This window comes from Harpia harpyja, chromosome 2 (genome assembly GCF_026419915.1).
Source record: "Harpia harpyja isolate bHarHar1 chromosome 2, bHarHar1 primary haplotype, whole genome shotgun sequence".
Lineage (NCBI taxonomy): Eukaryota > Metazoa > Chordata > Aves > Accipitriformes > Accipitridae > Harpia > Harpia harpyja.
This window is the reverse complement of record NC_068941.1, coordinates 1,057,872-1,072,929: the sequence shown is the minus strand read 5'-3', so window position 1 is coordinate 1,072,929 and position 15,058 is coordinate 1,057,872. Positions and strand designations below refer to the sequence as shown.

Below are 15,058 nucleotides of genomic sequence, written 5' to 3'. Positions count from 1 at the left end.
CCTTCCCTGTCTGGAACGGCTCTGGCTTTTTGCACCTCTAGTGTTAAGGTGCTCAGCGTGTGAAGAGAACTGCTACTCCCCCTCCGCCACCCAAAAAATAACCCTCTCAAACACTGAATTCTCTGCACAGTTGAATATCAAGGTGGTTTTAAAGGATGAAAATAAAAATTTCCTGTAGCTTCCAGTAGACTTTATAATTTCATTGCCAAGCCATTTTTGCCAGATATTTGATTCGATAAGGGAAATGTGTCATTATAAAGAGGACTTGCTGGGACTAGCAGGTGTTTGTGTCTATTGCGTGCAGGTGTACAGAGAGACTTTGAGTTCAGAAAGCACGAAACATCCTTCACCCTTGCTTAAGGCATCGTTCTTAATTGGGTGACTTTGCTTTTAGAATAATAAAGTTTACACACCACTGGATCACGCATAACATGCCAACCTGTGCGATCAGGAGACTGCCACCAGCTCTGCCATGTGAGGTTGTGCAGATCACTGCGTTTAGCCATGTCCTGTCCAGAAAGCATATCGAGACCTCAGAAGGGAAGAATATGCTATAGTTACAAAGTGACTCTGCTGCTCTGATTGACTGTGTCTCGAGAGCGGTGGTGACCTATGGGATGGAGCCCCAAGTCTGGGGAGGAATTGCTTAACTTTGGCTACAGCTGCCTGTGCTTTAGCCCAAGCGCCCTGCCAAAGACTTTGTAACATGTATAAAATAGCACGTGGGACATCAGACAAGCTGGTATGATGGGATGAAAGAAATCTGTTTTGTGCTAAGAGCCGAGAGCTTCAGAAACAAGAGAAGCTTGGACTACCAGTTATAGGTGTGCTGCACTATGGGGTCTCAGTCATGTGATTCAGTTCAGATCTGTTTCACATTATTTAAGAAATGCTTTTCACCAGAGATGGAGTCTGTGAGGAACAGATTATGGAAATGGCACTATGTGGTTTTAGCGTCCAAATGGCATGCATAAGGGTTTCTGCTCCTTTTCACCTGGCATGCCAAAGCAGCAGCCGATATTACTTGTAACTCCCAGTATGATTGCGTGAGTGCCTCTTTAAATGCCTGCCTCTCCAGAGCAAGGATCGGTCAGGACCCTGGATCTGACCTGTGAACAATATAAAGGGGCGAAGGAAACTGAGCAGCTTTCTTGCTCTTTACTTTGTTTGTGGTGAGTCTGCTCATGGGAGATAATGTCTATTTGTGACTTCATTCTCTTCTCCAGCAACGTGTTTGTGTCACTTCTTGTTGTATATAGGTTTAGGCTTCTGCAATGCCTTCAGACTGTGCATCGGAGCACTGATGCCTACTGCAGCTGGTTCTGAACCGGTATGTTCACTGACCTGTATTTTGGTTATATTTGTAACTGAAAATTGCTCCATTGAAAGCTTAAATTGTGTAAGCAAGGGTACCTCAGTACCAAAATCCTAAGGATCCTGTGTTCATTTTAGGGGCAAATCCAATTAGGGCTGCTGGTTTCATTACTGCTGGTAGTTGATGCCTGCTATCCCTTCGGCAGAGCTTGCAGGAGGCATCTGTGTTTATTCCTGAACTGGAGAGATTGCTTAACTGACACGTGCTAAGTGCTTGGGAACTGCTGGACTTCGCGCTGAAGCAGCTGAAAGCTGTTTGTGTATGGCGTTCTGTTTTTCATGAAGGGGTGAGGAAGGTGGCCTTCAGCAGAGGTAATAAAGTGATGAATAGAAAGCCCTAGAGAACATGTGTACTAACACAGATGTTGGCTCGGGCTTTACTGTGACCCTGAATTAGACAGTCACTCTATTGGGGGGAGCACTGCACCAAGAGATTAGTGAGGTGACACCCAAGCCATGGGGTCACTTGTGCCTCACAGCAGGGTGGCTGTTATGCTGATAAGTGATTATAGCACGCTGTTCCCTCCGGCGCTCCGTGCAGGGCTTGTGCTGTAACTTATCTCTGGCAGAGGGACAGCTAGACTGCACTTAACACAAGGTAGAGATTTCCCTGAAGGACTTAGGTAAGTAGGCAGCAACTGACTCGTACTTCAAAGTAACAATGCTTCAGGGACAAAGCTAAGGAGCTCAGAGAGGCAATCGGGGAGCTAGTCACACCTTTGATGTATCCTTATCTTATCAGGATATGCAGATATAAGGCCTCCGCAGAGGCTGGCCAAGGGGCAAGTTGTTGGTTGTGTAAAGACTGAGCCGATGGGCCTTGGTTCCTTAAGGTGAGCAAGTCCTGGAGGCCTTTAATCTTAGAGCATTAAAAAAGTAAAATGACGTTGCAAACTATGAACTGTAACTCTCACCCATAAAGCAGCAGATGTAAGTAAATGGGGCAAAGGCCTGGGCTAGGTTACACGCAGCATGTTGCACCCTTGGGGCTATTTCAAGTCCTCCCAGCTTCTGGGGTTCAGGTCACCATCTCCAGACTCAGGTGCCTGCTCTTTGTAAACAAGATCCTGATCCAGTTGCTTCCGTTATTACAGAAGAGCCAGCTCTGTGGCTGCCTGCCAGCCAAGAGCCTGGATTATAGTATGCTGGAATAGAGCAAACCACTCTTTAATTTTCAGTACAGGGAAGCTTGCCTTTAGGCTTCATGAGGCACTTGAATCTGTTTGCTTGTTTCAACCCTCCAGAGGAGAAGTGGTTAATGGGGGGATAACCACTGGAAGGCTTGAAGGCTTTACTCTTTTATTTTTCTCTTTCTCCTCCCCCCCGCCGCCATGTTATCTGCTTAGCAGCTGAACTAAGGAGGTTCTGTCTACCTTTGTGGCTTTGTGATGTTGCCACCCTTAATCTACAGGCTTAATCTACAATCTTACAGGCTATATCTGTGCCACCCCTGGGGATGGCTGTTTTTGTGGGAGACAAAAACGGCCTTGGAGCAGCATCACTGGTAGACATGTGTTACAGTGTCTTCTTTAAGTATCATAAGGTTGTGGTGATTTCTTTCCATGATGTCAGGGAGAGAACATTTCCTCTGAGAAAACAGGTCTTCTGTTCTTTGGCTTGTGAAATCCTCTGCAGTGCTTCTGATATGCAAGTGCCACTAGGCATGCTGTGCACCGATGACTGGCGTCTGCTTGGATGCACTGGGCGTGCACAAAGAAGGTCTGTTGCAAAGCTGAGCCTCTGTGTGTGTACAGCAGTTTGTGGAGGTCAAGCAGCCTGCCCAGCACTAATGCTCTGACCGAAGAGTCTGGAAATCCTGTGTGAAGCGTAGTGGGAAGTGACAGGGACCACTGGCTCTCGGCCTCCTCTGCGCTAGGGTCTCTTTACGGAAGCAATTTTTTGTCCATCTTTTCATTTTTACTTGCTATAGGCTCTGGATGAGCCGAATCTTCAGTAGCTAAGCTCAGTAGGCACTGCTTTCTACGAGAAAAGAAATTACAGTTTTTCAGTGACTGTTGTCTCATTATGTTTGTTACAGGTCCGTAGTTTCTTCATTTACAGAAGATCAATATTCTGATGTCACACTTGTACTATAATATCAAGAGCAACTTTGGGAGTGACAGTCGACCAAGAAATGGAGATATCCTACTAGTTCTCTATTGAAATGATTTTTCTAAGGAATAGTGCTGGGATCTTTTCTTTATGATCAATGAAAAGTAATGTATTGTTGAAATTAATTTTACTCTACTTACATGCTCAAGCCAAATTCTCAAGTAGAGAAATACATAAAGTTGTCCTTTTTTTCCTTCAAAAAGGGGAAACGCCACAAAAAGATGCCTCATCTAGCTTAAGACATTTCCCAGGAAGAGACATGGCATACATCTGAAGCTACCTTCTGAGCAGGCGACTCTGAGCATAGGGATCGGCATTGTGTGCTTTATTGCCACAGAGGCATAGCCATCTGTCAGAAATGTAATTCTCACAAGTAACATTCAGGGCTTGGCAGCCTGATATAGGAGGTGCTATCACTTGCCCTCAGACCTCCTACTTGAGCAAAAAAAAGGATGATTGAGCAGAGCACTTCTGAAAAGAGAATGTCCTGGTTATCTACGTTCTTTCAGATCAGCTTAATTTTTCAAGTCCTCTCCAAAGATAGCCCAAGTGACTCTTGAAACAATCGTGTGATCGACTCTTGAGCATACGGTGCTTTCTCTAGCTGCCTTGACCTTTGACAGCTGAACTGGACGAGCAGCTATCAGTTCTCTGGGGCGTTGTGTTCTTGGCTAATCGCTAAGCCCAAGCAGCCAAGGTTATATGGGAAGTCGAGAGCAGAGGGAAAGGCTTGATACCTGCTGCAGTGCAAGGGACAGAATCCCTGCCTCAGAGCCTCTAATTTTAAGGCCTCTAATTTCTGTCAGCTCAGGCTACCAAAGAGCTTCAGTAGTTTACTTTTCTCCCTTTCAATTTTAAGGGAAAAGGCCTTCCCTTCCAGTTTGCTGAAGCGGTGAGCCCAGTACAGGCTGAATTAGTGGCATGGCACTCAAGTGGTTAACACTCTTGTTTTCCCATCTGCATAGGAAAAAGACTGTTCCTCTAAAGCTATTGCTCTGTGCAATAGGCTGCTGTCCTTCCTGACTCTCTGCATCCGGCAGTAACTTCCTCCCTTCAGATAAAGTGAATTTTATCTATAGAATTCTTAGTACTGGAGGAACAAGAGAGAGGGGGCAGTCATGGGATCCGCTGGTATGAGTTAGCCTCGCAAAACTGAAGCTGAGCATGCCTTCCCTAACCAATGCCCACGAGAACAATTTCCCCTCCTAAAGGGGAAATTGATATTTGGGTCACCCAGCTCGGCGTTCTCGCACACAAGGTTGTCGTGCAAAAAAGTTTAAAGAAGCACGTTAAATGCAATGCAGTAGAAATGTTAAGACTGCCATCTCAGACTTGGTTTGTATACTGATGGTGCAGTTAACAAATGAAGAAATTTGCGGCTCATGTTCTGCTTGTTACATTTGGATTTTGTGACATGTTTCATAGTCCTTAAAATGTACTGCTTTAACAACATACATAAGCACAAATTATACGTACAAGAACTGTGCGCTTAGCTTCTAGTCTTACTGTTTCTGGACGATGGTACAAGTTCAGCTTTAAATTATGCTCTGAAAGACTTCCCTGTGTCTTTGTGGCTATTTGGAGGCATTTCAGCACTAGGTAAAGAACACTGGCTTTTAATTACAGACGGGAAAAAGCTGAAAAGGAAAACAGTTTCAAAATGCTGTGTAACATAAGCAAGAATATTTAGAAAATGGATTTTAGAGTCGCTTTGCTCTGGTAATGGCATGGGCCGTCTGAAACCTCAGGACTCTGGATCTCTCTTTGGTGACTGGAACCAATTGCCAATAGCTGGAACCAGTTGCCGATCCTGCGCGCTTAGGTCTCCACCTCCCATACAGAAAGAAATTATTGTCTCTAGTGATGTTCCGTGTCCTCACGTTTTTCCCAATACTTTTGTTTTCGCTGCAGTCAGAGGGCCCAAGCCCCATGGCGGGCAATGGGAAGTGGTGCGTTGCTTAGTGCACTTTGGATCACAGTTGTGGTTTACCTGGATTAACTCTGTCCTCGCTGCAGTCCCATTCTCTGCGAACGCTGACGGGAACTGATGGTTGAATTCAGAGTCCTCAAAGGAGAACGCACTGTGGTTCATACGAAACATGCCCAGGTGGGGAAGAGGTTCTGAAACCACCTTCTTGACAGAACAGCGAAGCTAACAAGCGTCTGTTTGGATGGACTTCGTAGGATACCGATGTCTTTAGGAACAAGAATTTAGGCCTCAGCGAGCCAGGAATTTCAGTTTCGTTCTGTATTCCTAGGACCATTGGGTTCTCTCTGCAGATCTAGAACAGATCTTATGTCAGTTAACACCGATCTGATTCTGCCACATCTCTGTGAAGACTATCAGCTCCTCGAGACAGGTGTTTCTTCTGCTGTGATGGAGCCTTAACGTCCTTCTAAAGCAGTAAGTTGTCTTAAAAAAGGTAATGCAATTTACTTGGTTGAAAGAGAGTGTAAATCAAACATTTAGCGGCACTCTGGTATTACTTTTCTACGTCTGTCTAACAGAAAATGAGTGGCTTTGTTCTGATGATAGAGTGCCCTCATACTCATTTTCTGAGACTGGTATTAAGAGTTGTACATGACATTTGGTGTTGTACAGTGGATGATCAGTACCTGCTGCACCAGGTGCTATATGAGGCAAAAAGAAGTAATTAAGTAGTAAATAGCTCTGAGGTTCCCGTGGCTGTGCTCCAATGCTATCAAATGTCCGTTGTTCTCTAGTGTCTGACAAGCTGAGAGCACTTTAGTGGGGACTGTGAAAGGGTCTCTCTCTTCACTGCTCCTAATAATAACAAAAGTGCAGGACCTTAATATCTTTGAGACGCCTGTCAATTTTGAGTTCACCTTTCAAGCCATGCTTCATAAGGATCTTACCTCTGCTGGCAGTTGAGGTAGGGACTTCAGTTAGGTCAGTGTCAATTCAAAGTGGGAAGGAAGCCAGCAGGCAGCTTGTACTTGTTCTTTTTGTCCCTGGGTAAGCTGGATTCGTAAGTTACTGAAGAGGGAGGGGGAGGAAGTAAGAAATGGAAACAGCTCTAACCAGCTGGAACTAGATCTCTCCTAGCTAGACAGTTACAATTTGTCAAACACAAACAATGCCTAACTGTTTGCCTTGCGAGTAAACATGACCGGAACAAAGCCTCAGCTGTATGTGTGTGTGCTTGTGAACCTCCTTGCACTTACTTTACTGGCTGTCCACGTGCTGGTCAGTGTGTGGCTTGTATCTTTAATCAAAGACAAAAGGAGAGGGACGGGCAGGCAGCGACAGGCAAACATAACCCTTCCACGCACTGGGAGACCTGCAGTTTGTCTATGCTGGGCCTATGGTATGCCTCTGGTGTGTCTGAAAGATTTCTGTATGTAGTTCCACATGTGAGTAAAAGCGGAGTTGGCAAGTAAGTTCAGATGAAGTAGGGCCAACTACAATTACCTCAGGGAGCTCTACAAACAAAACAGCCATCCTAGTGAGCCTTACGAGCATAGCTAATTTGGTTACTAACATGGTCATTTCGACTGCATGGTGACAAAGGGTCAGATTAGCAGCTCGGTGCTACCCATGCACCTTTATTCTACATGCACTGCAGCACTGTTCAGCTGGCCACTGTATCACCTAGTAGGCGGGGGGTTACTTTGCTGCCTGAGTAGTCTGAAATTACCCTTCGATTTTGTACAAGGGAACATCTCAACCATTTATCTTCAGATAGTAAGGCACAGAGCCGGGGTTGCCGTTAGAGAATCCACTCCTTTGCTTCATCCCTCTTGGCTCACAACACAGCTACTCTGTTCTGATTGTGAAAGCTGGGAACAGTGAGGTTGATGCTTTATTTTCCAATGTCTTTTTTAACTGTGGAGTCTCAAAACAGTAAGAATATGTAACTCGTTTGTCACTGCTCCTAGTGATGGGAGGGAAGAATGAGGGGAATGTGTCCCGTGGTGCCAGAGTGATTTGGAAACCGAACAGTGAAGTTCTGGTGAAATGAAATCAATTAGTCTAATTAGCCTGTCCACTTAATTACAATTATTTTCGTTGTGTCGGTTTGCCCAGGCTAAATGACATGATGGGGGAAGAGCGGATGTGTGTCTGGAAGCATCTGGAAAACTATGACATCAGAGCGGGAAAAGAGGTGGTCAGGGAGTGGTGAAGTGTAGGACAGGGAGCAGGAATGCTGGAATGAGAAAAAGAAGTATTGGGAGTGATGGAGACTGGGCACTCGGTTTGCTTTACTTGCAGACAGTGAAGGATTTCTCATCCAGGGAAAGACAACCCGATGCTTCAATCTGGATACAGCGCTGGTAATAACATGTAAAGGAATTGCCCTCCCCGTAGGTGCAGGAACAGGCTGGGTGATTAAGTCCCTGCAAATGGACCATTAAAATCCTTGCTCATTTTCTGTCTGATTTCCAAGATCCTGGAGGAAGCTGAAGCACCATGTTCTCTAGTTATGCCTTAGCTACGCTATTCTCTTAGAGCCTTTCAGTGCCGAGGTCTCTGCTACAACAGCGGTCTCCTCCTCAGCTGCCACCTTTCCGTTTGTTCTGACCATGGAAGACGATGCCAAATGGCAGCATGTACTGATCCTTGGCTCACAGTACTTGGCAAACCAACCCTGGAACTGATTAGCCTTTAACTTCACTTATCTGCTTAACAGCACAGCTTTCTGAAGTAAGAGATCGGCACCGGCGCCAGCAGACTGGGAAGGTGACGCTGTATTGGCTCGTACCGAGTCTATATCCAAAAGGTTTCCTTTAGGGGTATAAGGAAAGCACTTCATGAAGGCTGAAGAATGAATGGCTTATTTTCTGATGTGCATGGGACTAAGCTTGCCAATATCGAAAGGCAAGTGAGGTTTTTGAAGCCCTATATGATGAAACAAAAGCCTGGGAGCATTTAAATAGCCAAGGGTATGCTTTAATGGGTTATAAAAAGTTCCCAGCCCAAATGAGGCTAACATATCTTGTGTGCACTAATCAGGTGCCCAAGCTTAATATCTTAGACTTCAGGTGATGCAGCCACAGCACTCATGCAGCAAGCAACTACTCTTTGATCCGTCTGGCACAGCTCCTTCACAATGTACGTCACTAATTTCCCCTTAGGTCAGCCCTATCCTTTAAGGCACTTGCATCCCTTTTCCAGCCTGTGTGTTGCAAGTCTGGAGTTGTGCGGGTTGGGGATTTTGCTCGGCTGATCATCGTAGGAAAAGCAAAAAGCTATTGAAAACTTCCAAATTAAAAGAAGTAATTGTCTCAGAACTGAGAAACGAGGCATTGCCAGGCTCCTGTCATTGAGGGGAGCAAGAGCCGGACAGGGGAGGAGGGGGACATGGCGAGAGAGCACAATGGCAGTTAGTGGCGAGTCCTCGCGCGGAGCAAGACTGTCTCCTGGCAACGTGTGGCACTCGGTGGACAGAGCGAAAGGAGTCTGAATGAGGCGCCAGGGTCCATTTCAAGTATTTTGGAGAAATTTGCTGTTCACTTATTGCAGACCCGCCTAGTTTATTAATAACACGTCCTTCTGACGTAATCCTCGCTGCTACAGAAGCGCTGACAAGAAGTGTATGTAGGGCACAGATCTGCCCGCGGAAGAGTTGGGCAGCGCTTTTGCTTGGCCCTCTTCTGGACCTGTTCCTTGGCCGTGACATTTTGTTGCCAAGCTCTTGGTTGCCATGCCAACTTTTCAGCATTAAATCATAATCTAAGCGCAGCAGGAGGCCAAAAGCCTTTTCAGGTCTAGCTCCTGTTCTTTCCCCGTTGATCATATAACTGGTTGTGTGAGCAGGATTGGCTGGACGCTTCAATGGCTTGTCAGCAACAGCCCAGATGAAAACTTACCAGCAGGGAAATGACAGTCCCCTTTGGAAATGGGTACAGAAGTTAATGGGAGTTATGCCTGGAAGATTTCTGGCTTCCCAGCTCTGCCACCTGTCTGAAATCAAGACCTCTCTGTCATTCAGCTTGCAGTGCTCCCCTGACGCGAGCTGCCGTAGAGTGCCAGGGGAGCACTGTTGCTCAAAGCCTGTTCGGGTGCTGGTGAGCTGGGAAAGGCTTCCTTTTTCCACGTTTGCTGTGTTCATTAATGTGCGTTCAGCGTTAAGCTACTCATAGATCCCCTCACATTAAGACTGTTTCTGGGCTATTAAAGACATGCTTCAGATCGTCGGGATCGAGGTCTTAAAACAAGAAATACTCCGTTGATAATGATGTGTATTAGATAATTTAAAAAGTTGAAATACGTTGTGTGCACAGTTCATGTGTATTTTCCTTCCATAATGGGTCAACAAAGAGGCACATAGTAATGCTGAAATGGCTCAAAATGAACAATCTGCTCTGGGAATGAAGGACCTGAAAGGATGGTTAGAAAACCTGTGAGCCCTGTTTTAGCCAGACAGGATTTCACGTTATTCCTTTCGTATGAAGGTAGCTGAACATATATCTTAAAGTAAGTCTGAGTTTCTAAGAGTAGGCTGCTTAATAAATGAGGGGTAAACAGGTGAGCGGAATCAGAGCAATTCTGATGAAAAAGCACTCGGTTAAAAGTAAGGCTGTGTTTTGCAGAGAAGAGATGGGATCTGAGTTCTCCCTCCCAAGTACTTTTTTAAACTGTTTTGCAGCAGAAAGCTTTTTGTTTGTTCCTTTAGTGAAACTGAATACCCGTAGCTTGGAAATTATCAGGCGCATCAAAACACAGGTCAAAAAGTAGAAAAGGATTTTTAGACGAACTTTGTCAGGAGAAACAATTTGACTGGTCCCGTCTAAGCCTTAGGATTTCCATCTGGGGTGTCAAGCATCACTGGGGAGCACTGCATAAAAAGTCTGTATTTTTTAAATACTTCAAATCTCACCCTTAATTTTGGTGGGGTTTTTTTGGCATTTCAAAAATGAATGGAAGATTTCTCTTTGCCTCCCTCTGGTATCACAACATTGGTGTGAAGAGCATCCCAACAACACAATTACGTTAGGTTTTTAATTTCGCTGTAGAGATTCCTGTTAGTCAAATATGACTTGGGCTGTTCTTTACCCGCAGTGTGTGGGGGGAAGCAGAGCAGCTCTGCTTGCTGTTTTCCTGTTTACTGTGACGTTGTTCAGTAATGATCAACATGATCTCCATGTCAATCCGCTCTCAATTTTACCCCATTTTCCACTTAAATTACTTTGCTAAAACTGTATTTGGAGCTAAACACAGTGTTGGGTAATGCCTGTGCAACAAAGAGCAGCAGCTGTCCTGGCATTCAAGAGACTTTCTTCTCAGTTGCAAAGGAGACGAGCTCTTGGGTAGCTGAGGGAGCCTGCTAATGCTGTTGAACCAAACAGAAAAAGTTGATGCTGTGTCCAAGTCTGTGAATGACTGAGGAAAAACTGTATCCTGTAGGTCAGGGGTCCTGAGCAAGTTTTTGTGTGCTTACTGAGTTTTTATCTTGTTTGACATTCAGAGAGCACGTGCACGTGTTGCGGTCCGGTTGATGGTATTTGTTTCCAGCTTATGGACTATGTGCCATACGCCTGAGCCTGCACTACACCTTATGCTGTCATTTCAACCTGCTCAGAGAGGGGCCACAAAGCACTCGGGCCGCTTTGTGGTCCTTTTGTGCTACAGTAAAGCCAAATTACTTTCACTGGCACGCTCTGGCATGGTGGAAAGCAATGGAGAATCCGGCCCTTGTGCTGCAGAGAATAACGATCTTTTCTTTTGCTCTCTTGTCTGAAGTGTCATCTTAGATGTAAATAGAAAATGAGAGAAAGAAAAGGACTGATGAATATGTAGGACAGAAGGGTTAAGTGAGTGCATGTCAGATGCTACCACTCTGATCCAGATAAACTTTCACGTCTCTCTGCGGTGGTAAAAATGACCGTACAAAGAACAAGATGCATGAGTAGGGGACAAACCTGTTAAATACAGATAGTCATGGAAACCTAATATTTAAGGTCAAATGCAAACTGATAACTTTTGGACCTGGCCTGCTGCCTTGGGTCATTGAATTTACGCTATGTTTACAACGAATACTGTACTTAACTTGCTCTTGCTCTCCAATTCTGTTCAAGAATATGCTAGCAACTGCTGCATTGAAATACTGAACTGTACTGCAGGCATCAAGCGAAAGGGAGCCTAATGCTGCATCTTTTCTAAATGGTACCTTTTATTTAAAGTATTGGTAAATGAAAGGGCTCTGTCCTTAATCAAGAGTCATGCAAAATGGAACATCCTCTAAAGGACATAATTCCCACACTAGTAGATGACGCTGGGAGAGTTTTTTTAAAACAAATACTGTGGCAGTTTACAGGAGCTCTGGTTGTGAATTAAGACCCGCCGTACAGGCTGCTATACCAACACAGAATAAAGAGAGTGCTTTGAGTGTCCAAATTCTGTTTGGTTTTGAAGCTAAAAATGCCTATCCAAAGGTTCCAAAGATGCTCCCACTTAAAAACACATGTTCTTGAAGAAAGTACTAATTATGTGGTGGATGCTAACTGTAAAGGCACATGTTGGGAAGCTCTGATTTCATGCTCTCTAGATAAGCATAGTTCAGTAGCTTAGACGTGGTTTGTTCCTTTCAAAAACAGAAACAATCTAGGGAAGCATAAGCAGTAAAAGGATTTGGTAGTTTGATCATAATTGCAAGTGAAAGCTTGCATGCTAGTCGTACATACATTTTTATCTCCCTCAGCTCTCATCTATGATGTACAAAGGCTCTCAAGCAAAATTGTAATTTCTGTTTGACTCTCTATTCCACCTGTACTTTTATACTGTTAATCTTGGCATATTTCAACAAATATTGAATTATTAACGTATTGGATGTACTTTAATGAAGTACATAGAGTTTTTTGTTACAGGATTTAAGGGAGACTTTGACTTCAAATGCTTTAGGCCATAATTGCCAGCCCCCGCATATCATTGTGTTGTCCTCCAGTGCTTGGTTCTTTTCTTATAGACTAACCTTCTGTGTTAATACACTGATAGGAAAATCATAGTTACCGTGTTAAAAAGAACAAAGCGAAAAGGTTCAGAAATGTGGCTGATGCTTACCTTCAGGGCTCAGAAATCAGAAGAGTACTAGAGGGGAAAAAAACCTGATTTTTTGTTAATGTTGTTTGACTGATGTCTTCAATGACTGCATTTTGAAAGGTTGCTACTGGCAGTACATGAATGCAAGCCCCTGGAAGAGACCGCTTGGAGTTTTGCCACAGCTTTTGGCATAGCAGAGTCAGGTCTTGGTGATGGCTGACTCTTCAGGACAAGGTTTCCTACTTGACTTTGTTGATGACTCTTCAGCTGTTGTGCAACATAATATGGTACTGAAAATACAGTGAGAAATCAAAGGAAATACCTGTAACACGGCACGGAGTAACCACTGTCTGGACTGGTGCGTATACATCATATATCACAGTTTATCTGCACTCTTCTTCATTTTCACGGCGTCCAGGAGACGGTTTGTGCAGCCTCTAAAGCCAGAGAGCGGTCTGGGTTACTCAGCCCTGATTTGCTTCAGGGGACCATTTATAGGCAATGTGCTAGGCAAATATGCAGTAACCAGTTGTGATTCTGTAGAGCTCCAGGTCTGAAGCAGCACAAGGGAAATGCTCAATAACTCAGTTTCACGACTGGGCAGAGGCATGGCTGGCAGTGTGAGGGTCTCCTCACTTGCAGACCAGTGTCCTGTCTCCTAGTCAGCGTTAATTCTTTGAGTCTGGGTTCCCACGAACTTAAACAGAAATGCCGCAATAAAGAGGTAGAGACTGTGGAGGGGGAGGTGCGGGGGTTTTCTTGCTGTATAAAAAGAAATGTCACCAAGCAAAAATTCCATCAGAGGAAAAAAGGAAGTGAGAAGGAGATTGCCTTTATGCAGCAGCTCTGTTGTTCTGTTTTGCAGAGATGTTGGCATGATTACAGAAGTGTAAGGAGGATCAAAGAGGCAGTCTTGCAGATGACAGCAGCTCTTGCCAACTCCTACTTCTTTATAGCCTTCGCTTCAGGGAACTCTGACAGCAGTGCTATAGCTCTCTACTTATCAGGTGGTCGGTTAAAGGAAAACTTGTCTTGCAGGCTTCACACTGTAAACGCGAGTGCTTTCTTTGCCCGTGGAGTGTGGTGTCTGCCTTAAAGGTTCTACACTTTTATATACCTGATTACAGGGACAACTTAGATGAATTTTCCTGGAGGACTAGGGTTCCTGGACATGGGACCTTCAGGAGAAACAGGATGACAAACAAGAGGCTACAGGAGGCAGAACTATCCTGTGGGACCGCGCTATTTGAATGGTTGGTCACTGGTAATCCATCACTACAGCTAGCTTCAAGACAACCTCCCAAATCTCGTGGGAGCGGAGCCAGGCAGAACTGCCACAAGCTTTAGCTAGAATAAGTTATCGTAATCCTCGGTGTGTAAATCGAAGCGTGAACAGCGTCAGTGAGGAATCATGACTAACCTGGATGTGAGTTAGTATCTTGCTGGGCAGAGGAGATGACTGCAACTGGTTAGGCACCCATCCTGAAATGGGCGGAAGGCCTTGATCAGACAGGCCCGAGGAGTTAGCTGCAGTGCTATACCTTGCATCACTAAGAGGTGGTCCATTACCGGTCAGAGGGAAGTGGTTTTTGCCGCAGCATCACCTGTGATGAAACAGTTGAGTTACATGGAGATGGGATGATTTTTGTTTTGTCGGGCAACATGGCTGAAAAAGGAGTGTCTCTAGCTGGGTACAAAGTACTCGCTGCACATTAAGCTCCAGAAAGCTTTTTTAGAAAGCAGCTGTTGGAAATGTGCACTCATTTTCTTCATATGTGCTTCCCACTGCCTTTGTAGCAGCCGTCTGTAAGGCTGTTAGCAGGCACCAGACACAGCCTGACCACAGAATGCTGAAGAGCGGCAACTTCCAGAGCAGGAACAGAAACACTGAAAACCACCAACAGATTCTCAATGATACTCACTTAGCAAAAAGGAAGCTATCGCTGGGCAAGGCTCTGTACCCTGGCTCTGTCAGCCAAGCCAGGAAACAAGTCTGTTTTTCAGCCCTTGCAAAATGCTGTGTGGCACTTGATGGCATTGATTCAAGTGGGAGTGGGAGGACAGCAAGTAGGCCTGGTGGTGTCGCTGGTCTAGGTTCTAGCTGAGCTACGTGATGTGGAGTAGGTTGCATCCCTATTGTGTAAACTAATATCAGCGGACAGATAATATTTCAACTGTAAGGCACGCAAGGCTTTATTCCAGTCTGGCACAGAAGCAGTAAATTGCAAAAACAAGCAAGTTGCCCAGGATCGTATGGGATATGTAACCTGTCCGACCCTCAGAAGTTAGCTGGTGCTTGCAGGATAGGTGGGGTGGTGATGAGGTAGTTAAATCCTCACTGAAGGAGCAAGGGAGCATTGGGAAAAGGGACTGCCTGCAGAATGCAAAATAACCTAAAACTAATATGCTTGCTCTTGAGCTAGGGGAAAAGGAGGAGGAATGGAGAGGGTGCACTAAGCCGGGAAAAGGGGGAGTACGGGGCTGGTCAAGATCTGCATTCTAAAAACGTACTTGCGCCCTTGCTTTCATTTGTAGAAGGAAGCAGGAATTGAAGCTGCTCACCATTCTCAG

At 45.1% G+C, this 15,058-nt stretch overlaps 1 protein-coding gene across 1 annotated transcript in view; it reads left to right on the top strand.

Annotated features, from left to right (window-relative positions):
- The first annotated feature begins 1,896 nt into the window (after positions 1 to 1,896).
- The window catches only part of BMP2K (BMP2 inducible kinase), a 108,197-nt gene continuing 95,035 nt past the window's right edge, over positions 1,897 to 15,058 (top strand). Inside the window, exons 1-2 of the mRNA XM_052811583.1 lie at positions 1,897 to 1,997; positions 5,767 to 5,890. The gene's annotated coding sequence lies outside the window, so the exon portion shown is untranslated. The remainder of the gene's footprint in view (positions 1,998 to 5,766; positions 5,891 to 15,058) is intronic.